Source organism: Periplaneta americana, chromosome 9 (assembly GCF_040183065.1).
Source record: "Periplaneta americana isolate PAMFEO1 chromosome 9, P.americana_PAMFEO1_priV1, whole genome shotgun sequence".
Classification (NCBI taxonomy): Eukaryota; Metazoa; Arthropoda; class Insecta; order Blattodea; family Blattidae; genus Periplaneta; species Periplaneta americana.
The window spans coordinates 79527785-79554633 of record NC_091125.1 but is presented as its reverse complement, the minus strand read 5'-3'; positions in this window follow the sequence as shown (position 1 = coordinate 79554633).

The following is a 26849-nucleotide window of genomic DNA, read 5'->3' as shown; positions in this document are numbered from 1 at the left end:
CAATAATAGTTCTTTTTTTTATTTCAGTTGGTTATTTAACGACGCTGTATCAACTACTAGGTTATTTAGCGTCGATGAGATTGGTGATAGCGAGATGATATTTGGCGAGATGAGACCGAGGATTCGCCATAGATTACCTGGCATTCACCATACGGTTGGTAAAAACCTCGGAAAAAACCCAACCAGGTAATCAGCCCAAGCAGGAATTAAACCCGAGCGCAACTTCAGACCGGCAGGAAGCGCCTTAACCGACTGAGCCACGCCGGTGGCTTGAATAGTTTGTAATTTATATAATGTACTTCAGAGTGTATACAAAGATTAAAAATAAAATAAAATCGAAGTTATCATAAACGTCGATTCTTACTTTTAAAAATCCTGCATTTCATTAGTTATGACCGTTTCGTGTTTCAGCAATATATTTAATGATTACGATTCAATACTTGTGAAACTCCTGATGTTCGTCTCACCCCTCCCCCCCCCAAAAAAAAGAAATTGAAAATTCGGCGACTCTGTGTCTCTGAGACCTAACTTGCGAAATGTGTGGTTTTCCTCCACAAATCGTGATTGTCGCCGTCGAGAGTTTACACCAGGACATATGTATGAATAGGCCTAGAACTCACACGCCAACCAGGCGTTGTAGTTAATAATTTCCCATGACTGGCAAAAAATATGATCACACAGTGAACGTTGTTACGCAAGCTTGATTTCAATTTTATATTTTATAAAAACAATATTTGGACAGTCGTTGGTTACAATTTCAATTTCTGTTTTAATGCAACAGTGTTAGTTTTTGCTTTGTTTCTTACATATTTCAAAATGTTATTTCGTCATTTGGAAATTAATTGTGATATGTTAAAAAAGGAACATGTTTTTTCTCCAATTTTAAAATTAATTGGCGAAGCAAATACTATGCATTATCTCATCAATCACAACCATTATCACTTCTTTTATCCCCTTGAGAATGGGAGTTGATGACATTTCAGACTTTGATGGTAATTACGTTGTGAAGATTTTTGTCTTTCAAAGAGTGACAAGAAACATTTAATTACGGACATTACAAGTACAACAATACGAAATATGCATTACTTAAAATAGAAACAGAAACATATTTTGTTGTGTTTTTACAAGTTCACTTTTGGCATAGGACACTTGGAAACGATAGAATAGTTATTTTCGCAACTAGTGGGATATGAGCCTGAATATCGCTCGAGTGTGTTCTGCAGAACTTGGCGATAGACATGTTCTGTAATTACATGAGAGCTAAAAGCTCATCTTACTAATTGTGTACAATATTTTATCAGCAGTCATTTAATAATGCTTACATAGATAACACTAAGAGCAGTTTGACTTCAGAAAAGGAAAAGATAAAAGGGCTGCAATTGGACTACTACGAACAATTGGCGATAGATACCTAGAGAAGAATAAAGAAGAATATATATAGTATTTGTGGACCTAGAAAAGGCGTTTGACAGAGTGGATTGGAACAAAATGAGGGACATCCTAAAGAAAATAAGTGTGGATTGGAAAGACAGGAGGCTGTTCAGTAACCTATATATGAATCAACGAGTCAAAATCAGGATAGGAGAATAAATGTGTGAAGGAAGTGAAATAGGGAGAGGAGTACGACAAGGATGCCATTTATCATCTACCCTATTCAACATTTACTTGGAGAATTTGTTGAAGGACTGTTTTCAGAACATGGGAGGGATAAAAGTAGGGGGAAGAAGAATAAAGTGCATAAGATTTGCTGATGATATGGCGTTGTTAGGAGAAGAGGAGCTAATACTAAAGAATATCCTTCTGGAGCTAAATGACAGCTGTCAGCAGTATGGAATGAAGATAAATGCAAACAAGACGAAGACCATGGTTGTCGCAAGAAAAATAAAGACGGTAAACTATTCCTGCTCGTCCTGCTCTTCCTACTCCTATTCCTGCCCCTGATCCTCCCATTCATACTCCTGCCTCTGTTCCTCCTACTCCTACTCCTGCTCCTGCTACTCTTGCTCCTTCTTCTCCTACTCTTGTCCCTACTTCTCCTACTCCTGTCCATGCTCGTCCTGCTCCTCCTCATACTCCTGCTCCTACTATTCCTGCTTCTGCTCCTCCTACTCCTGTCCATGCTGCTCCTACTCCTGCTGCTACTCCTACTTCTTCTCCTGCCCTTACTCATGCACCTCCTCCTCCTATTCCATTCCTATTTGTTCTTGATCTACTTGAAGACTAACCAGATACGTCATATCTTACATTACAACAGATGTAGTTTGGTTTTGTAAAAATTTAACTAAATCAGTGTATATTATGAATTAAGTGAGTCGGTTAAAGTCATAACACACAAGCTCCAAAAATGAAAAATTGAGATACCGTTATATTGTCATGTGGATATCTGTGTAGAACACGATTCAGAGGTTAATTTTTCACATTTCTTACATAATGCTTTTGTAAACAGGCGACAAACTTCCCGTTTTCTGTCAAAAGTCTCATGATTCACTTGATCTTGTGAGTTCTGTTGTATAGCGCTTCTCGACCAATCACCGATTAGTATTTCCCTCCCGCTTCTTCACTTCTTGTTGTCTAGAATAGGGTTGTGGATGAGTATCTTGCATGTGTCTTTTATTTTTATAAATATCAGTGAATTTAGCGGCTGTAATTGAGCATTTTGTAAGCGTATGGGAGAGAACGTTATATCGGTTGGAAAGAGAGGACGACCACGGAAATGTACTGTATAGCAGTTCCAGAAATAACGAAAAGAAACACAGGCCAAATTAGAAAGGTTAATATTATTTTCTGATTCTGCTTGGCTCCTACTGATGTATTGGTAAATTAAGCAGGGCCGAATGTTTTATCACAATTATAATATATTCAATTTCTACATGTATGTCATTGATGGTGCAGTGAATAATAATCAATTGGACAATACTGAACATATGTGCGAATTGGTGAAAGCAGATATTAATCTTGTGATATAAAGGAACGTAGTAATGAAAATTTGAGTTTTTATAAAATTTATAATCAATATTTCTTTTTTTAGGTTGAAAATTTAAGGGTCGACTCAAATAAGGGGAGAAGCCGCTTTTCTAAGAAAATTTAGTTCTTTCTCGTCTCTAGAATGTTGTGTCATAATTGCAATAACTCTGGCAATAGCTTAGTCTACTGGAATTTAAATTTCCAACATAAATTCTCAGACTGTTCTGAGAATACCTAATTTTCCTATTCTAAGATTTGTGACTTATCCTTCTCTCTGACTGGATCCCTCAATTTATATTGTACTACTCGTTTATTATTTTGTAAAATGTACTTATCTGAAGAATTTAATAATTGGACACCTATTTTTTACATTGAATTTAAACATATTGTTGAGGTAATGTTCTTGTGTAAAGTTTTTATTTGTTATTGTCAAATCCCACATGATCCCAACTGGTCACTTTCTAAACTCTCATGTTCCAAACGGAGCACTCTCAGAACACTCATGATCCAAAGGTCGTTGTCAAATCTCGTATGACCCATAATTCAAAGCTAAATAACTTTTACTCCTGTACAAATAAATATATTTACAAATCTGAATAGTAGTTTTTAATCATTGCTCTATTATTTATTCATCTTCATTGTGAAGAAAATAGAGTCCAAGTATTACAAATATGTTTTCCCGCATTTGTGAAAAGTTTCATTTTTGGAACAAGTTAGTTATGACCAGGCTTCGAGACTTTGGACCCGATACAATAAGTTTACAGTGCATGCACTATAGGTTGTTGACTCGCTGCAGGTAGATAGAGATGTGTTGAGGTAACAACGTTGCTATTTAGAGTAGAGAACGGTAGTATGGGAAAACACACATATGTCCATTCTGAAAGTAAAAATACATTTCACAATAATAATGTCAAAAGAATGTGAAAAGCATTTATTCTCTTGTCTTTTATAAGCATTTGTGTTTAATTATACACAGTGTTAATGGTGGAAATAAGCATGTAGCAATTTTAATTTTTTCATTTATCCTATCGGTCGTCTTTAGGAAGTGCAGTTACAGTACCGAATTGCAATGTACCTACTACAAGATACATTCTCAGTGTCTCAAACGTAAATCTTTTTCGGTTATCTGCAAAGTTTGTACTGTAAAAAGCTGCGCTCTACGTCGCATGACGTGATAGGAGCAAAACGAAAAAACCTAACATCATTGCAGTCTCTAAGGGCCGTATTCATAGACATTTTTAGCGCGGGCTTCCGGTGGATGATCAGCGAAACTAACGTTTTTCAAATTCATAAACCAATGTCAGCAATATGAATAATTCGTCCCTCCTCTCGCAAAGTCGGGGATAGTTTAGCACGCTCGTAGCGTGGCTAGCGAAATGTCTATGCATAGCACCCTAAGATACAGTCCTTTATTCTCGAGTGACTATGCCGACTAATTTGCTGTTTATGTTACACAATGTTCCATATCAGTTATTTTTACATAAAATTGATTTCGACTTCTGTTTTACACGTTCAGTAACCGGTGTACTTGATGTCTCATTAATTCTCTGCATCATTTTCTAAATTAATTTGAGGGCTTCCGGCATCTCTTGCTCTGACTTTTCTAACCGTGTAATAGTTTCAGACACAGTTTGAAAATAGGTTTGTATGGAAACCAAATTATTCGTCAGAACCTTCAAATTCAGAGCGTTTTCCTTTGCGTATTTGTTGGCATTCATTCTACAGTACTCCCACCCACTGTACGCTTTACCACTATACTCAGTACGCCGTTTTGCGGATTTCCCACTGAACTGCTCTATCGGGTCCAAAGTCTCGAAGCCTGGTTATTACTCTAACCGACTCATGGTGTTATTATGTTGTTTGAATACTTAAGTACGAGTATTCTCCACCGTCTCTGTCAATAGCAATCCGATATGATAAAGAAGGTTGAGTAGCTTCTTGAATCAGGAGTGAAAAATCAATGAGAACCATGCCAAAAACGTGTGCTCCAACATTCGACAATGCAGATTTTAAACTATTTTCGAAAGTTCATTCCTGTGCTTTACATTTCGTATTAGCGGTTGATATTTTCACTTCACCTTTGCTTCACACTATCTACCTGTATATGACACGACTATTATGGAAGGTTCTCCTGTCAACTTTTAGTAGCTTTAAAACTTTAGTGCTCATATTTTGTATTATTGATTACAGACGATATGGACTCCATTACGTGGGCTGTGCCGGGCTCTCGGCCACAGCCAGCATACCGCATTGACCCGTGAAGCCGCGGGGGAGACAATTAAAACGCGCAGGCAAGGAGCTGCTAATATCTGAAGACAAATGTTGATACATTCACAAAACTCCCTCCAGCTATTATTTTCAATTTTCATTCCCTCCCTTCTGTCTTGCGACATTTTTCCCGCCTCTGTTGTTGATGGCGTTGCTTCTACTGGGATCAAATGAAAACTAATGTTCCTCGTGCGACATGAGATGCAGCTGCGTTCAGCCACACTGTGCCTCAAAAACGTGTTCCCGCCTAATGTACCTCACTTGAAATATGTTTTGACAACGACATTTGTTTCTGCTCCATACTCTGTTTCCGAAAGAACAACGTCACTTCCTTCCTCAACAAGCATGACTGTTCACCTGTTATAAAATCTCTTTCTGAGATGGGCTAGTCAGAGGCAATAAATTTACCATTTCGTAATAATGGAGAAATGGTAGAGTTGATCTGTTCATCTTTTCTTCCTACGTCCTGTTTATTTCCTACCTACTGTATATGACGTCAGAAAGTAGTTAATAAAACAAATAATAATGCTTATGATTACGATGATGATGATGATGATGATGATGATGATGATGATAGTGACAATGGCGATATTGCAGAATGAAAATGGCGCGACAAACTAGATTTCAAGTAAATTAATATTACTGATTATAACTTCATAACTTCATTACTGTGTTAAAATTATATGGTGGAAAACCAACATCTATTCTGTAATGTTGGCCCCAAGCAACTTATTGAAATATGATACTAGTTGAGTTGAGTCTGATTCAAAATAGAGTTGAACTTTGTTACGATTTCCGTTTATACATCATCTCGTCAATAGCGTCAAAAATTGTGTGATATTAATACATTCCTTAATAACGTACTTTCCTGCCTTTCTTAATACGACAAAATCAATTGCCAATTTTAATTTCCAATATCATTTTCCACGAACGAGGCTATTCTAAGATTTGAACACACACCTTGTCCTTAAGAACTAGTATCTGCGAATCCAGGTAAATTCCCTATCTCTTCTCCCACACTACATAGTTTACAGTATAGTTCAGTTACAGGAGTGCTGCAGACATATAAAGAGATAATATGACTACAAAAAAGGTGTTTAATACTAAAGAAAAAGTTAAAATGGTAGTAGCTATAAATAGAAAATGAAAGAAGGAAATATTGTTTTGTGCTGTGAATTTTGGCCTGGATAATTCTATATTCCGATCTTAAATTTAGATCCATTGCCATTTAAATTAAAAACTATAAATGGTAGAGTAAATATTTAAGAACTGCAACATTGATATATTGCACTGGTTACTTGCCTTGAAGATACTATAATACCCATACTATACATTTCGGTTAAGACACTTTCTATAGCAAAAGTAGTTTTTCAGGTTCATTGATAGCGTTATGTTGCAAACAAGTCCTACATATCCAATCAGTTTTTGTTGGTCCCGCACGATACCTTGTGTATACGAAACCATTATATATCAATTTAGGGCGTCCTTTTTCTGATGTAGTGAGACAGGGGCGACCGTTCTCCGTACTGAAAATGTTGTTCAAATACTCCGTACTGAAAATGTTGTTCAAATGTTGTATTTTTCCGAGCAACGATATACAATGGAACGAACTATCATTGTGGTACTGTTACTGTGGTACTAACTATTATTGCGGTATGAACTTTCTGGTGCGAATTACAAACTTGGGATCAATTGTCGCAGTACCAAATGTCTGGACAAATTGTCGGGACACGATTTTGTTAAATCTAATGATTGAAATAGATTTAGAGGGCGACAATTTCGAAGAATTCATAGATTATGTGTTCTGTGTAGAAATAAAATATATGAAAATCAAAATCTTTGTGATAATCCTCTTATTAGGCCTACACATATATAATTAAATACAGAGAAGAAATTAAAATTTTAATCAGAATATGGAAGGAGTGATAGTAGGAGGAAGAAAAGTAAAATGTATAAGATTTGCAGATGATATGGCGTTGTTAGCAGAAGAGGAGATGATACTAAAGGATATGCTACTGGAGCTAAATGACAGCTGTCCGCAATATGGGATGAAGATAAATGCAAATAAGACGAAGAACATGGTCATAGGAAGAAAAATACAGAACATAAACTTGCGAATTCTAAATGAGGCAGTAGAGCAAGTGGACAGCTTCAAATACTTGGGGTGTACTATAAGCAGTAACATGAGCTGCTCCAGAAAGCCAAAAGGAGAATATCAATGGCAAAGGAAGCTTTTAATAGAAAAAGGAGCACCTTCAGCGGATCTCTGGAAAAATAACTATGGAAGAGACTAGTGAAATGCTTTGTATGGAGTGTGGTATTGTATGGGGCAAAAACATGGACATTACGACGAAGTGAAGAGAAGCGAATAGAAGCATTTGAAATGTGGATATGAAGAAGAATGGAGCGTGTGAAGTGGACAGACAGAATAAGAAATGAAGTTGTGTTGGAAAGAGTGAGTGAAGAAAGAATGATGCTGAAGCTATCAGGAAAAGGAAAAGGAATTGTTGGATCGCTGGCCGAGAAGAAACCTCCTTCTGAAGGATGCGCTGGAATGAATGGTGAACGGGAGAAGAGTTCGGAGCAGAAGAAGATATCAGATGATAGACGACATTAAGATATATGAATCATGTGAGGAGACAAAGAGGAAGGCAGACAATAGGAAAGATTGGAGAAAGCTGGGTTTGCAGTGAAAGACCTGTCCTTGGGCAGAACACTAAATGAATGAATACACGTAATAAACCATTATTATTTGCTTCTTTATTCTCAAGTTACGTCTACGTAATCAATCCTATCTCCAGTTTTGCCAGTGTATTTCGAAGTTATGTAGCTATAAAGTGTACTTTAAATGTGTTACTATTATTATCATTATTATCATCGTCTGAAAATTAATGAAGTAGAGAGATTTAATATTTCAGAATCGACTAACCTGTGAATATTTATCTAACAATAAATTTTCAAAAAAATATTATCTACAAAAACTATTTTTTTAAGTCTTAGGATAAAAATGAATTATAATCTCATATTAATATACTTTATTCAACGTAAAATTAAGATTTCAATTCAATTTTTATGTAATAAAATTACCAATAGTAGACCTTTATGTTTGTGCTCTGAATTCCGTGGCATTTCTTCTACTTTGCCGAAACCTAAACAACGTCCGATTTCTTATTTTCCACCACGTCTTTTTGTAAGCAAGTTCGATGTAGGCCTACACTTTCACCTGTGGCGCCTTCCAATTCAATTGATGATTTTCAAAATAAGCTAGAAACGAAATTTAGCCAACAATGAGCAGCTGTGTGCTGGAAGCACTACGTCATTATATGACGACGCAGAACACAAAGATCACTTATTGTTTTTACCTACACTTGAAGTTAAGTATTGTCTATGAATAATTTATTTTACATGACCTAACTTGTGACTGGAGGAAGTCATTACGAAGTGAAGTGGCGTTCTTGAATAGGTCACTAACCTCTGTGTTACGGAGATGAGTATCCACTTTCCTGCCAGGAATCGAACTGTATTCGAATACGCTATCACTTATACAGCCGCCTTGGTTGTCATCTTATGTCACAACTTTCCATCAAAGAAGCCTAGTGAAGGGAAACCTAGTTGACTGACGAAGCAAGCACAGCAATAAACTCTACGTTCAGTACACAGACTGCAATTCAAACAGAAATGTTACACAACTTAATGAGATGTAAACCAGCAACAGCGACACCTGATAGTCTTAATGAAGGATAAGCATGCAACACTAGATTTGAGACATGTTTGCTGAAGACAGTTTAATACGAAATGCTGCTGAAGACAGTAGAATACGATATGTTCATTTAACTGTATTTATTGTGGCGGAATATTAAGTACAACTAATTTCCTTCCCGGGCTTCTCACAGAGGTGCGGTTCAACTCCTAGTGCACTGAGGTCTACATTCAAGCAACCCCGGGTTCGATTCACTGGAATATTGAAGATTGCAATGCTCACCACCAGCTACATAACGCTGAAATCTTCCAGGCTAGTCAGTCCTAATGTTGTTAAATTTTGCCTGTAGTAGTTAATGTTTTCACACTTTCCAACCTCAAACAGTTAATCCAATAGCTGACCTCCATTTTTAGCCTTTTTTCTTCCTCTTAAAAAAATGTTCTAAGATTCTTTGGTGGAACATTGATACACACAGTGACACAAATGGCAACAAGTTTGGCGCTCACGCATTATCTTATTCACCGATCCAATATACGAGTATTTTATTGCTGATGTAGCTTTTAAATTTCGCTTTTGTAAATTTAAAGCGCATATCTACGAAGTGAGGATATCTAGCGAAACTGTCGCATGATGCTTTATTCGCTTAGTCGCAGTCATGTCAATTGATGCCCACAGGCGCAAGTGCGCGCTTTAGAGCTCAGGACAGCCTGAGCGCTTTACAGCGGAAAGGAAAGAGACAGACGAGTGAGGTAGTATATACCGCTTGGTTGAGCTATATACAGAGATGGCCAGCACTGAATCAACAGATAAAAGGAAGACAACTTATTAAAACTGTACCCATGTTAATTTCTAGATTTGTCTGAAAAGTGTAAGTCCATTATAGGAATGTAAGTTTTAATTTTAATGCTCATTTTTCACAAGTTTGTTTTTTATTCAAAAGGAATATTTTCTCAACTTTTTTATAGAAAAGTGAAATTTTCAGATATGTTTATTTAGTAGCCTTACAGGTACTGAAGCAATGTTTTCGTAAATCTAATATATGTATCGTAAATACTATTACTGAAGATAGTGTATTCAAAATTTTCAAAATATTCGCATGGAAAATGTTTGTAAAGAAATGAATAAAACAAAGCAACTACTGTTACATCATAAACAAAAGATATGTGTCCATGTGTTGTAAAAACGTCAGCTCTATAGCTTCAGAAAATTTCGAGAAAATAATTTAATATTCTGATGATAGGAAGTTGCGCACCAATATCACCTTAAAAGCATACTGCGATAAGAGTTTTGTTATGTAATATTAGTTGCAGTTAAAACATATTATAGCATTGTTTTGATTAGTTTATTGATTACTTTTATAAGGCTAAAGATATCACCAATATAAATTCCAGTTTATCATGTCATACTCAATCTCTTTTTTTTTGGGATATAACTTTCTTTATTAATTATGCGTTTCATTCACTTAGTACAGTATAGTTGTACTACTATGGAATGCATGTGAATATGCCTTCTTAACTCTTTATTATGTTATTAACGTTTAAAATACAACTGCCATATTAAGAAATTGGTGTTAGTACTTTTTTCCAGACAATATACATAATATCAAACAGAAAGAAGCCATATAAAAATAACGACATAAAATTTCACGTTCCGTTTCAAGTTTGTGCACCACTGTTTTTTAAATCAAAGAGGCTGCTTATTCATATACATAACCCTTCCTCATTCCATACCTAGCGCTTGATGCCCGCGCACGACGTCAAAATCAGAAAAATGCGCTTGCTTTGACATCACTGGCTTAGTGGATACCGTGTCTTGCTATAGTGCACGGCGGCCTCGAAAGGGTGCGAGGCTGCCTCACACATAAGCCAATTCCAATTGAAGGGTTCAGAGCCATAGTGGGCCAAGCGCCATTTATTAAAAACGGAGAAGGCAAGGGTTAAAGTTAAGTACATACCATAATTTAATGAAGATTTACATATCATTTGATTTTAATGTACATACTTTATATTACTTGCTATATGTTTCGTTAAATTATGGTAATCACTTAATTTTAACTCCGTTTTTAATAAATGGCGCTTGGCCCACTATGGCTCTGAACCCTTCAATTGGTTTTTGAATGCGATCCAAGGTACACGTCTTAAAACATACCTAGAAGTTACTGTAATATGCCATTTTATGTACATTTGTACAAAAATTAACGACATAGCCTGCATTTACTTAAATCGAACAATGTTTTTATGAAGAATGCCTTTTGTTTACAACCTATGAAACGAAAGTTCACACTCTTAGCTGAGTGAGTAGTAGTGATTCCATGTGGTTTATGTTCCTTTAATAAGAATTCAAGAAAATAATGGATAAACGGTAATTTCATTCACAACATGGTCAAAGAAATGAATTCTTTCTAAACAGGAAGACGATTAATTTTCTTCCTATCTCCTTTTCTTTCATTCTTTCTTTTCTACCGACTTACATTCCAATTCAGTGTAAGGAAGCATATATAACTATGGATTAACACTTGACAAACACGCATTGCGGGCCTCCCTGGCCGTGTTGTCAGGAAAGCCCCTCAGACAGCACATGACAAGAAACAAACACCAAGTCTAATGGATGTTGCCCACGAATTATGGCCCGTTTGGTTGGGAAGCAAACACGCTACCAATATAGCTAAAACGGTGGACTAAGTGTATCTCTGTGAAGTGAAATGATCATTTTTGAGTAATCGTGTTAAAATAATGGGAGCTTGAGAATTTGTGAAGAAAAAATACTTTCCTTCTCACGAAACAGAATAGACAAGAACTGGACGACAGTTATACTGACAGGTCACTGTCATCTAAAACTATGGGTGTCATCATCGGTTCCATGTCTAAACTGTGCAGATAAAAATGAAAGTTCTTCAGACATTTAAATCCAATATTCTGAACGGTACCAGGTACAAAAATATCGTGAGATATCAATTGGCTTCAAAGGAAATAAAGAAAAGTAAACCAGTAAAGTTAAGTAAGGTCATATTTCCCTATGGTTTGCTTATTTTTTTCAGTTAGATAAGGCGCACATAGAGATAAATTTACAGGTTCAATAAGATAATTGATTTTAGATCGCACTAGACAGTAAGAAGATGGATTATAAAGTAAATTAAAAGAAAACACGATGTATTCGAAGATAGCTTTAGCTATAGATAGATAGATAAGAACGGGGAAGAAAGGAGCAGGGTAAGAAAATAAACATCCTATTCGATGTAAACATTGTAAATTTAAAGTCCAATAAATGGTCCGAAACAGTCAGAAGGAAAAAAACTATCCTCCTTGGGGATATTAAAACTGGACAGTTCATTTCACTGAGACATTGAAATTACGAGTTGAAATGGTTCCAGCAAGCAGATTCCTCTTCTTTCTAGTCCTTCCCGTGTGATGAACATAAAACGACATAATTTGATAGGCATGTTGGTCCGACAAGTTAACAAGTAAATGAAAATAAATATCAAAGGTCCTTCAATAACTGTCTATTTTTAAAACCTAATGCACAATACAAAAGATTACATTAGGTTACATACATAAATATGCGACTAGCGCTTTCGCTATTAAGATAGTATCTTCAGGTCTGGCTCGCACATTATTAAGCTTTTCACATAGAGACATAGATGTAAAAGTAACATAATGAAATATAATAAGGTACACGACGTGCGAGAATTACAATATTAAAATAACAGTGCGAAAAAGCAAAGTAAAAAATGACTTGCAAACAAGCGAATATTTGTAATAATTCAAACCTCTATAAGGTCTAGACATTAAAATCATAAAAAGTATGCCTTGGTGATAAAAGACTGCAAAACATATGTGCAGCTTATAAAATGTAACAAAGACAGTTAAAAGAGTAAAAAATTAAACATATTATTTGCATCAGTCATCACGACGCATGAAAAGGCATCGCGTAGTGAAATCTGCAAAAATCAATAAGAAAAGGTTCCTTTATTAAAACTTTTCTTATTGATTTTTGCAGATTTCACTACGCGATGCCTTTTCATACGTCGTGATATCTGATGCAAATAATATGTTTAATTTTTCATTATTTTAACTATCTTTGTTAAATTTTATAAGCTGCACATATGTTTTGCAGTCTTTTATCTCAAGGCATACTTTTTATGATTCTAACGTCTATACCTCATAGAGCAGGGATGAGACGATATTGGCTCCCAATCACGGTAGAAGAGCTCGACCTTGATCACGAAAATAGGAAAAGTTAATTGTATGTAAACCATTTTCTTGTTAAAAGCAATTATTTATTATGTAAATACTTCACTTCATTGGTTAGGAGAAACTAATAGGGTCTACCTGCTCGACGTGTGTGATCTCTAAGTACTTTTGAGTATCTGTTGAAAAAATAATAACGACAATATTGATTGTATGATTGTGAAAATGTAGTCCTTACTCTCCAGCCGTGATTATGTAATGAGTTTTCTTAGAGTGATTTGTGAGATGCAAGTAACACAAAAAAAAAACAAATTGATTAAATTAAGATATTGAGAGCCATCGTAATTTTTGGGGTCAATCATTTAAGGGGATATGTATGACTTTTAAAACTTCCACACTTTTCAGCCAAAAATTTGTGAAATTTAAACTATATAAACAGATCTACAATAATATCTGTATAAAATTTGGTGAAATTAGGTATAATAGTTTTGAAATTATATTTTTAAGTATATTTTATATTGACGTTACTAAAAAAAGTTCCTTGCATCGAAGTTTTCAAAATGTTTAGTTCATATTTGCTCAAAATCTTGAAAATAGTTATTGGAATAAAAGTGAATTGGCTTTTTGAGCTTAGTAATAGTATAAGTTAAAGTTCAATCAAAGATAAAATATTATTTCTAAATTAAAGAAACACGTAGTCTAATAAAAGTAAATATCCAGAAACAAGCAACATATAAAACATCAACAATACATTTAAAATAAAGAAATAAAAGGAATCTAGATACAATCTACTGACTCAAATGTAAATTAATTTATCTTCGATGTCAATTCCGAAATCAATTTATTTCTCTCTTCTCCTGAATAATGCCTATATTTTTTTTTTAATGTTGCGTCTCATAATGCCGTTTTACGTTGCTTTTTTTTTTTGCAAATGATAAATTTTTTACACAAACACTGGACTTCATCACCATGTTCGAAGCATACAGTAAATATTGTATCTTCCACTCTTCCTTGAAACTTTATTGTATGAGCGCTTTTGTTCCGTCATGATGCTCTGTGTTCTAAGATCTGTACATCCTTTAGCAATGTTTACAGGTAAAAGAGCTCCGCGCGCGCGCTGCGGGCAGAAAATAGCTCTCGCCCGCAAATATTAGTCACCATCGCAAGACTGTTATAGAGGTTTGAATTATTACAAATATTCCCTTGTTTTCAAGTAATTTCTTACTTTGCTTTGTTGCACTGTTATTTTAATATTGTAATTCTCTCACGTCGTGTACCATATTATATTTCATTATGTTACTTTTCCATCTATGTCAGGTATGCTCAAAATTGTAAAAGCCCCGATTACACGGATGATGCTGCACTGCATAACACAAACTGTGTACGGACTGGGCTCCGCAACTACATTGCAGCACCGCCCGTGGCATAGTTCTTACACTCTTACAAATAGGATAATAAACTGAATTTGAAAAAGGAAAGAATATACACTGCAATATTCAGTTATTACATTATTTATTATATTTAATATAGTTACGATATAATAATATCATAGATAATATCATTTTCATATTCCACCATAACTTATAGTCTACTTTGCGGTCTATTCAACATCTGCATTCTTTTCTGCAAGTAATCGGGAATATATTTCCAACGAATTTACTGCAATGCGCTAAAGATGCTCATCTGTTAATCGGGATCTATGTTTGGATTTAGTAACCTTCATTCTCAAAAATAATTGTTCGCACACATTATGTCGAGGCGAAGGTAGCTAACATAGTGGCAATGAATAAGCTCATTTTGTAATATTTAGTTTTGTTCATTTTAAAAATAATTCTATGTTTGTCAAGTCATATTCTCTGCATTTAGTTCTGAATTCTACGTTATTTAGTAAATCAATTAACTCGTCCTGGAACTGCACTCTCACGGATTGTACTAAGTTTATGAAAAAATTAACAAAAATACTAATATCACTCTCCATACGTCTAAAATCACTAAATCTATGTTCTGTGAATTCACCTTTGAACTGTTGCAGTACAGAGACATAACTATATTTTGTTCAGGCACCACACATCTCTTTACAAGTTCACCATCCGTGAAGGGTTTTAGTGTCATAGGCTAACTTGCTCCATAACATAGACTCTGAATTGTTCGACTCTCTTCAGTGTTTGGCCTTTCATGAAGTGCTTTCAATTCTTGAAGCTGTAGTGCATGTTGCACTCCTGAAAAATTATTTTATATTTTATCAAAATATCTATTTCTGCTGGAATAAAATCACCACAATAACAATAATAATAGTAATAATAATAATAATAATAATAATAATAATAATAACGTTGGCATATGAAAATAGGCTATATTACAGAAAAAACAGCTTCTCTGTCACTTCGGCATGTTCTGGGTAGCAGAGCCTGTAATGTAGTTCTATATTGCTCAGTAGTATTCCTGACAGTACCTTACAATATAGTAATCACTTTCCGTTTTCACCGAACGTACAACAAAAATAGTCTTCCTCCCACACTATGCGCAAAGATCGTTTGCTTACAGAAGGTTTTGACTGTGTCATTGTCCCGCACTGTTCGTGCGTTTACTAAGTATTTGAAATGCCTTCTGCAGCCATCCGTCGAGCTTCGAACGGGGAACAGCACGCTCTACATTCGAAGGTTGTGATTACAGAACGTAATCGGGAGTCAGAGAATGAGCATACCTGATCTATGTCTTTACGTGAAAAGCTTAATAATGTGCAAGCCAGACCTGAAGATGCTATCTTAATAGCGAAAGCGCTAGTCACATATGTGTTTTATGTATGTAACCTAATACAATCTTTTGTATTATGCATTAGGTTTTAAAAATAGACAGTTATTGAAGGACCTTTGATATTTATTTTCATAAAACTACATTTTTAAATCAATTTTTTTACGACACTATCAACTGAAAAACTATCTAATGTCTATGGAACTGGTAGTAATGGTAGCAAGATGGTAGTCCATTTCAAATGAGTCTGACGATTTGTCATGTGACTACCTAACATTTGCCACATACTTACTTACTTACAAATGATTTTTAGGAACCCGCAGGTTCATTGCCGCCCTCACATAAGCCCGCCATCGGTCCCTATCCTGTGCAAGATTAATTCAGTCTCTATCGTCATATCCCACCTCCCTCAAACCCATTTTAATATTATCCTCCCATCTACGTCTCCGTCTCCCCAAAGATCTTTCTCCCTCCGGCCTCCCAACTAACACATATATGCACTTCTGGATTCGCCCATACATTCTACATGCCCTGCCCATCTCAAACATCTGGATTTAATGTTCCTAATTACGTCATGTGTAGAATACAATGCGTGCAGTTCTGCATTGTGTAACTTTCTCCATTCTCCTATAACTTCATCCCTCTTAGCCCCAAATCTTTTCATAAGCACCTTATTCTCAAACACCCTTAATCTCTGTTCCTCTCTCAAAGTGAGAGTCAAGTTTCACAACCATACAGAACAACCGGTAATATAACTGTTTTATAAATTCTAACTTTCAGATTTTTTACAGCAGACTAGATGACAAAGGCTTCTCAACCGAATAATAACACGCATTTCACATATTTATTCTGCGTTTAATTTCCTCCTGAGTGTAATTCATATTTGTTACTGTTCCTCCAAGATATTTGAATTTTTCCACCTCTTCGAAAGATAAATCTCCAATTTTTATATTTTCATTTCGTACAATATTCTGGTCGCGAGACATAATCATATACTTTTCACTTCCAAACCTATCGCTTTACTTGCTTCAAGTAAAATTTCCATGTTTTCCCTAATCGTTCGTGAATTTTCTCCTAACATATTCACGTCATCCGCATAGACAAGAAGCTGATGTATCCCGTTCAATTCCAAACCCTGTCTGTTATCCTGAACTTTCCTAATGGCTTATTCTAGAGCGAAGTTAAAAAGTAAAGGTGAGAGTGTATCTCCTTGCTTTAGCCCTCAGTGAATTGGAAAAGCATCAGGGAAAACCTCGATTAGAGCTTATGCCCAATCGCAGCCTCGGATCACGATAAGAGATCGCTATCCAATGCAGCATTCCAAATGTCGTCTTCGCTTGCATTATTCGAGCAGCGGAAAAAATGTGCTAACAAAATCTCTATGCACAATATTCAGCCTCGAAAATGGAGTCCCCTATCTACGGCTACCGCCAATAACTAACAAGAACGCCATAATTTTATTCATTTCACATTGTGAGGATGACTCATTTTGCCTGTCGGTTATGCTACGCTTTATTCCACGAACACAGCGAGATTGTGTATACATTTTCCAGGCTTACGAACCTTATGGACATGTTGCGAGACTCTCTGTAAGAGAATGAGATTGATATGCTCTACCAAAACGTTAAATAAATAAAAAAGTAATTAATCAATTACGTAAACCTTAGGCTATCCGCGATTTCGGGCTACACACCAACCTCTGTTCATTAAAATTGGTAACGTGGAAAAACGAAGCCTCCAATCGGAATTAAGCCTTTCGAAAACAAAAACCTACGTATACATCACGGATTTCCCCGGCATAATTAATACAAAACACAGGCAAGAAGAATCAAAACAAAATAATAAATATGTGTTTAAACGCTTCGGGTATTTTAAAATGCGAAAACAAATACAAAACTACGATACCACAGCTTTGAGAATGTATACGCGTACTTCGTTTTATTAAAAAACACAAGCAGAGAGAACGGAAATGAAATGATAGAAAACAATCACCCTCAATATATAAACACGCACTGCAGAATATTTTTAAAATAATAACAATAAAGGGTTCTACAATGGAAGCTCCCAAGGCTTGTTTATGAAACAGATTGGTGTACTGGCAGCCCTGTGCAGGGACTGCTCTGTATTGGGGATTCATAATAGCCGCAGGGGAGAAGGGCATACATGCCATCTAATTTTGTTCTATTTTTACAACACGCGCAGCATCTCAGGCGTCGCATATGGAACGCGTACAATAACAAGAGAGATCGCGAACGTTTCGCAGGTTGTACCATCGCATCGGCTCCAGCGGGAGGCTTCTAATGCAAGCTCAATAAATGTAACGCGGTAATGTGAAACAAGGGATTCTAACGACATAGGAATGAGCCGATGAACGATGGGCCAATGGGCGATAAATGGACGAATAACAAGGGATTGATAAAAGTATGAACGAATGGATAAATGGACGGAGACATAGGCAGAGGAAGAATATACGAAAGTGGTGGTGGTGGTGGTGGTGGTGGTGGTGGTGGTGGTGGTGGTGGTGGTGGTGGTAGTAGTAGTAGTAGTAGTAGTAGTAGTAGTAGTAGTAGTATTAGTAGTAGTAGTAGACGAATAAACAGATGGCTGACAAGATGGGTGAATGGACAATGAGAACTTGAGCGAATGGACAAATGGAAACATCGATGGGAACAGAGACGAATGGAGGAATGGAAACAAGATGAATGGACAAAAGGTGGAATGGAAAATATATGAGTATCAGAATGCACAAACATGAATTCAGACAAATAGCCTATGCTGCAGAAAATACAGACGAATGGATGAAAAACTTAGTGAAGGAACGAAAATATAGATGAAAGAGAGAACGGAAATGTATATAATGGATAACCGGAAACAAGGGCGAATGAATAAACGGAAACATTATCGAGTGAACAAAGAGAAAGATAGGCTAGTGAAAAAACGGCGGAAAACGGGCAAATTGACGAATAGAAAAATGGGCGAGTTGACGAATGAAAAAATGGAAGAGTGAACGAACAACAAAGTAGACGAGTTGACGAATGGGAAAATGTAAGAGCGAACGAACGGAAAAATGGGTTAGTGAAAGAACGGCAAAGTGGACGAATTGACGAACGGAAAAATGGAATAGTAAACGAATTGAAAAATGGAAGTCAACGAATGGAAAAAAGAATGAATGGACGAAAGAAATAATGGGCCAGCAGACGAACGGAAAAATGGACGAGTGAACGAATGGAAAAATGGGCTAGTGAACGAAAAGAAAAGTGGACGAGTTGACGAACGAAAAAATGGAATAGTAAACGAATGAAAAAATGTGAGAGTGAACAAATGGAAAAAAGAATGAATGGACGAAAGAAAAAAATAGGCCAGCAGACGAACGGAAAAATGGACGAGTGGACGAATGGAAAAATGGGCTAGTGAACAAACGGCAAAGCGGACAATTTGGCGAACGTAAAAAAGGAATAGTAAATGAATGAAAATATGGAAGAGTGAACGAATGGAAAAAATGAGTGAATCGACCAAAGAAAAAAATGGACCAGCAAACGAACGTAAAAATGGACGAGAAGACGGATGAAAAAATGGACGAAGAGACGAACAGAAAAATAGGGGAATGGAGAAACAGAAAATGGACGAGCGGACGAACGGAGAAATGATCGAGTGAAAGAAAGGGAAAATGTTCGAGTGAACGAAAACGAAAATGGGCGAGTAGACAAACAAAATAATTGGCGCATGGACTAGCGGTAACAAGGACGAGTGAACAAACTGGAAGAAATGGAACATGAACGAATGGGCAAACGAAAACAAAGACGAGTAGACAAGCGGAAATAAGAAAAAATGGACGAACGGAAAATAAGGGTGTGGCCAAAAAGTGGGAAAGTGAACAAAGAGAAATACGAAGTATTGAGTGAGTGAGTGAGTGAGTGAGTGAGTGAGTGAGTGAGTGAGTGAGTGAGTGAGTGAGTGAGTGAGTGAGTGAGTGAACGAGCGACGGTTGTTGTACATAATTTTATATAATTGAGAACTATTAGACATTAGAAACGAGCGTTTGTGAAGTATGAAATTGAGACCAGATCTGAAATACAAAAATATATTGAAAATAGGACAAAATTCATGAACAGAATATGAGTTAAAGTTGTCATGTTCTTAAATTAAGCATTAATGAAATAATGAGCCGTTACAAACGTTCACGAGGAATTGAACCGGATAAGAACAAGCCAAGTATACCTATACATATAATATGAAAAAAAAAACAATTCTAAGCTGAATTCCCTACCAGAAAATTAACTAGCATCAGTTAAAATGTGAGACCTATTGCAGGACTTCTGGGAAATCGTTAAATAATTAACAATCAAAGATCGTGAAGCTGATACAGCCGATTCTTACATTCAAGAACTCTGACATCTACCGTGAATGAGGATAAAGAAGAAGAAAAATAAGAAGCACAAAGAGATAATTAAAAATACATAAAATAACTAACAGTATTAAAACACTTTTTTTATTAATGTTTACATATGTTGACTAGATGATTTCTGGACCATAGCTGTCCTATCATCAGTAATCATAATGTGAATCAGCTGGTGTTCGCTGATGATGATGATGATGATGATGATGATGATGATGATGATGGTGATGGTGATGGTGATGGTGATGGTGATGGTGATGGTGATGGTGATGGTGATGATGACGATGACGACGACGACGAGGAGGAAGAGAAGGATGAGAACGACGCGATGTTGAAGCGTGGAAATAATTTCACTGTTAACTACTGTGTAAGGAAAGCCGAATAAAATATTTTTGCCTGGCCATATTTAAAACTAAAAAGGTTAAATTATCACCTCACAACAAAAATATTCAATACTCAGCTAAATAGAGTTAAATGTTCTGTGGCAATCAGTGCACTGCTGAGGGAGGCACGAAGGTACGATAATTGCAAGCACCGGGGATTGAAGCTCGACCATTAATTCTGCAGATAGTAGTACCGCCAGCTGAGTATCTGGAGTTCATTATTAGTTTATATGGGGTAATTAAATTACATGTGACTCATCAGTTGCCCTAATCGTGCCTTCGCTATTCCCTCTGTGAATTCAGTGCTGCTAAACTGCTCCAACTTTCGACCACTATTGACATTCGGACGCTTTAATACTATCGACAAATACCAAGAGATTGGTTCTCTACCTATAACATATGATTGGATAAATACACAGTGTCATAAAACAATGGCATTTAGATTGCTGAGATACAAAATTACTAACTGAAAAATCCATTAAACTTTATAGACTTTAAATGTGTACCAATGTGTAACATCACGCAAATAAAGCAATAGTGAAACATAAAGTATAAATGATTATGATTATCTTTATGTAGAAACAATAAAGCCAAGCTAGGCCTAACGGTTGCTTTGTCAGTTAACATCTTTTCACTAAAAAAGAATTGCAACTTGAGCCTGTGCAGAAATTGTAAAACTGTTCGTTTACATGAATTCATTCATTCATTCATTCATTCATTCATTCATTCATTCATTCATTCATTCATTCATTCATTCATTCAGTTATTATTTATTTACTTACTTATTTACATATTTCTTTACTTATTTATTTCCTATTTAATTATTTGTTTACATATTTACTTATTTTTAATGACGTATTTAGTTACTTATTTACTTACTTATTCACTTATTTATTTATGTATTTATTTATTTATTTATTCATTTATTTATTTAATTCAATAGATTTATTTTTACTTACAGAGTTAAGTCCAAAAGGCCTTCTTTTCCACTCAACTAGTATCAAGTGATTTTTAATGCGTTATTTTATATATCAACATCTCAGATTATTTAGCGTCTGAATGAAATGAAGGTAATAATGCCGGTTAAATGAGTCCGGGGTCGAGTACCGATAGTTACCCAGCATTTTCTTATATTGGGTTGAGGGAAAACCTCGGAAAAACTTCAATCAAATAACTTCACTAACTTGCCCCGACCGGGATTCGAACCGGGGAAACCTGGTTCCGCGGTCAGACGCGCTAACCGTTACTTCACAGGTGTGGACTCCAAATGGTTTGTCTGTGTTCTTCTGGCTTATCAACAACTGAATTTAGTGCCTTTCTCTTCTCTATGTTACCTAGTTTAGTGCACCCTATGTTCTTGCTAACGTTTTTTTTTTCTTCTGATTGTTCCGAAAATTGGTTGGTATCTATGCAATTTATTAATTAATATAATTATCATAGCCATATGTTGCATCACATGTAAGATATGAAATTATGATGTTTTACTTCTTCCATTGTTCTATTTTGTACAGATATTTTGGAAATTATTAGATAAATTCCCCTTACATGCCAGGATTTGTGAATTTACTGTAGATATTTTAACACTGAACTCATTACATATTCCATTTAATTTTATATATACATATATATATATATAGTGTTTTTCAATTCATCTTCTGACTACTACTCTATTATAAGATCACTTGCATATATTAAAATATTAATAAATTAGTAACTTTATTGAAAATATAAATTTTTGTGCAGCACAAAACTTACAGGTAACTCCTAACGATCTTTTGCCTGTCAGGTAATTATCTTCCCAGATGTAGAATTCTCTACAGTAAGCGTCTCCATAAACTACTAATATATTTTCTTCTGCATACCCATTAATAGATGTTAGCGAGTTTGCGTCAACATTCCCTTTTCGAGTCGATTTCTTCCTGTACTGGTAGGCCTACACATTAAGTTTTTCATGGTGCGCAGTCCAGTCCATTGTGTCATATTACGTAGCCATGACAGCTTTAATTTGTCACAATATCTCTCCTTTATCTTCAATTTTTTCCTCACTTACCGCTGAGGTAGTTGGTACATATACGGAAATAAAATTTGGAGCTCCTTTATTGTATAAGTTTCGCTTACTCCGCATGTACAGTAAACAAGAGCTACTTGTGGACAGTCGTGCGAAATTGTTGTTTATATACAGGTCGACTCCCATCAAGACTCGCTCCGTATTTTAATTCGGTATCTGTACATTGTGTTGTGCACTGTGTCCCAGGTATGAGACATTTCTTCTTTTTATGATAATACTTTATGGTCTCCATTCATTCGGCCAAGAATAAATCGCTGGAAATTGTTAAGAGCTTTACATATCTGGGAGTAACCTTGCCAAGATCAGGAAAGTCATATGAAGTAGGCCTACACATCGAAGGAAAGGCCGCTGCAGTTAAAAAAGCCATATATGACATAAAACACTTGGACAAATTGTCTCTATAAAAACATTTGATGCGAAGATAGTACCAACTCTGACCTACGGCCTAAAATTATTTGGGGGTCTCAAAACAACAGAGACGATAAAGGTCTGGTATTTAAAAACAGTCCTCGGTTTTTTCCATGTACTCCCTAACAAGACGAATTAACCAGATACGGTTTCTTGGTATAAGACATAAGACTGAAAATTCCACTGCAATCGATCAAACTCGGAACTACTTATTGGAGGAAAAAAAGAAGAGGAAAGAGATACAACCGAAATTCTATACAAGTGACGCTCTGATGGCTAGGAGCAGGACCTGCGACATCTGATGACAAGACTAGGAACTCATGGATTTCATAATATAATATGCAAATCAACTACATTTCACTCACCGCAAAACAGAAAATATGTGACATCATTCTCTGAAACCGGTGGTTAGATACCAAATTCTAACTTGCAGAAACATACAGTATCTAGATATATATTGGACTGAATACTAGAGTAAAGGAAAGCAGTAGCCTACCTGCACAAATTTCACGCATTCTATGTTATGAGAGGCATATTCACTACTTTCAGAACTTCTTCTTTGGCTATTCTTGTTATCCACGGTATTTTGACAACTCTGCGGTAAATCCACATGTAAAGTTCTTCTGTCCTACTTATGTTGGTTTAATTGCATGATCTATTTTACACCAGATATGTTACTTTCGGACAGTATAGAAAAAGAAATCACTATAAACAGTAATATGATCCCCAAAGGAATTGGCCACCCTATCCCATTATCTCCTGGCTTAGTTGACTTATGAGTAATGGCTTATTGGTATCAATTATGATATTCCAACCAGGTGACTAGACAACAGCACAAAGAGGTACCAGTACTACCTATTGCTAGGAAATGCCCAAAATGAAAAAAACGAGAAAATATTCTTCTTAACATATTTTAACGTTCTTTATCTATTATTTAACGACACTGTATCATCTACTAGATTATTTAGATCAGCGGAATTGGTGATTGTGTGATTTTATTTGGCAAGATGAGGCAGAACATTGACTTTAAGGTGAATGCAGTTGTGGGAAACCTCGTAAAAGCTCTACCAGCAATCATTCCAAGCGGGTATCGAATCCACACCCATCTCCGAGTTGGAAAGCAAAGGAGCCTACCGCTTGAGCTACGCCGGTGGCTGGTTTATTTTCATCGCCGCTAGAAAAGCAAACGTGTTCAAGTTTTAACAATGATGTTCACGTTTTAATTTTTTATTTTAGTGACAATATTCTTCTCACTACTAACACTGCAATTACTGTCCGTCCGAGTGGTTATGTCGCATAACGGTTTCTCCCACCCGTTTCTGTTGCCCATTTCTAAAGGCTATCGGCTGGGCTGTTAAGATTTTTCGTGAAAATTACTTTACGGAATTAGAAGTCTACATAATATTATATAACTGTTTAAAATAATTTAAACAAAAGACTACCGTTAAGTAAGTAGCTGTCACGTGATTTCCCCTGTTTCGACGACCCTACGACATAACCACTCGGACGGACAATAAAAGTCAAACTAAAAATTTCTTGTTCATCATCATCATCATCCGTCACGAATTAGGCCTGTGTAGACCTACTTCGGCCCCATCTAGCAGTCTTCTAAAAGGTCTTCCTAACCGTCGATTTCCTCTGGGTTGATATTGCATCATTATTTTGGGGATTCTTAAATTGTCCATTCGTTTTACATGGTGTAGCCAATTTAGTTTGTATCTGTTTATTTTTTCTTCCACTGACCCTACTTCAATTTTTCCAATATTACTTCATTCCTTTTTCGATCTAAAAGAGTATATCCTGCTGTCCGTCTGAGAAATTTCATTTCCGTTGCTTTGATTCTGCTCATATCTCTTTTTCTTAATGTACAAATCTCACTTCCATATAAAAGGAAGGGTAATGCTAGAGTATTATATATTTTTATTCTTGTGGATTTTTGCACTAATTTAGCGTTTAATGTATTATTTATTATTCCTAAAATTTGTGTAAATTTGGTGATTTTCTTGTTCACATCTTTTTCATTTTGATAAGATATTTCACAACCCAGATAATTGAAATTTGTACTTGGTCTAGGCATTGGTTATCGTGTGTTATCTTACTTCTGATTGGATCTTGTCCCAAAAATGCCATTACTCTTGATTTTTGTGCTGAAATCTCCATCCCAAAATCTGATATTTTATTTAATGTATATAGTCCTCTTTGTAAGTTATCCTCTGAATTGGAAATCATAACTTGATCGTCTGCAAAGAGCAGGATATTAATGTTAACTGGTTATTATGATTCCTGATGTATAGATTTGGTTCCATTTAGAAATGATTTCTTGTTCATACTCATACTAAATTTTCTTACTTCTAGATATATTATTCACACTTTCATAATTTCTTAGGTATGTTATTTAAGTACACTCTAACTATAATGCCAGTGAGGTATGGTTTTTAAGTGCTAGTGCCCTTGCTTTATGGGGAGGCTGTATTCGCGTGGCCTGCAGCACCCTTCGCCTTTTCCTCGCCCGGTCCTACAACGGATTTGTCTCACAGAGCGGGGCTTGGTGGAATGCATTTACTCCACATATTTTCCCCCGAAACAACATATGTTTCAAGTCGCTTCTCCGATGTTGCCATATTCCTTTCTCTGCCGCTCCGAGTCGTCAGTGTTCCTACAGCTCATTTCCTTAGACGGCTGACGGATCTTGCAGGGGAAGATCGGGCAAAGTGATACGGAAAATGTAAAAAATAACTTACCTTATAATTTATTTATACTGCTATTCAGCAGTAGTAACAGATACTTCCGCCTGCTATTTTGAATACATTACCTTTCAATTGCATACATGTATGTTTAATTAGCATTTTAGAAAAAAAAATATAGCCTATATTGCATACGAATCAATTTGGCTTTCGTAATAATCTTAGTAGGCCTACTGATGATACCATCTTTAATATAACCAATAGTATTATCACCAATTTGGACTGTAAAAATAAATGCTAAGGTGTTTTATTGACATTAAAAAAGATTTTAATACTGCGAAGCACATTATATTATTATAAAAATTAAGTAAGATATGACTTAATGATTTTTTTAATTGTTTGCTTCTTGCCTTAGTAACAGAACACATGCGACAAAACTGATAATGCCGTTTGTGGCACTGTCCCTGGTCCAATTTTGTTTATAATATAACTTATATTAATGATTTGCTGGCAATTAATTTATAAAAATTCAATGGTGAGATATTTTCGACACTGTTGTTCTTTTTCCAGGTAAAACTTGGGATGATACCTATCTTAATGCAAATAATGACATCAAATTGATTAAAAATTGGTTTGTTTCAAACCTACTTGTACTTGTCTTAAACCGTACTAAAACTACGGTTGTACCATTTTCGTTCCTATGAAATCTCCTGATTCGCTCTTGTATTTAAAAATTCATACTTCCAATTTTTCTAATAGCCTAATTGTAATTATTGCCCGTTTCTAAATGAATCCCCTCAAGTTAAGTATCTCGGAATAATGATCGACCAACACTTACATTGGGATAAACATGTTCTTTTTCTTTGCAATAGATTAAGAACAATTAGGCACATTCAATATTTTGTTACCCTACGAAATTACTTGACTAGCCATACTTTACTACCGATTTACCTCGTATTAGTACAAGTTATGGTATTATAGAATGGGGTTGTGTTTTTAGTACCTCCCTCATGCCAATAACACTGTTACAGAAAATAAAA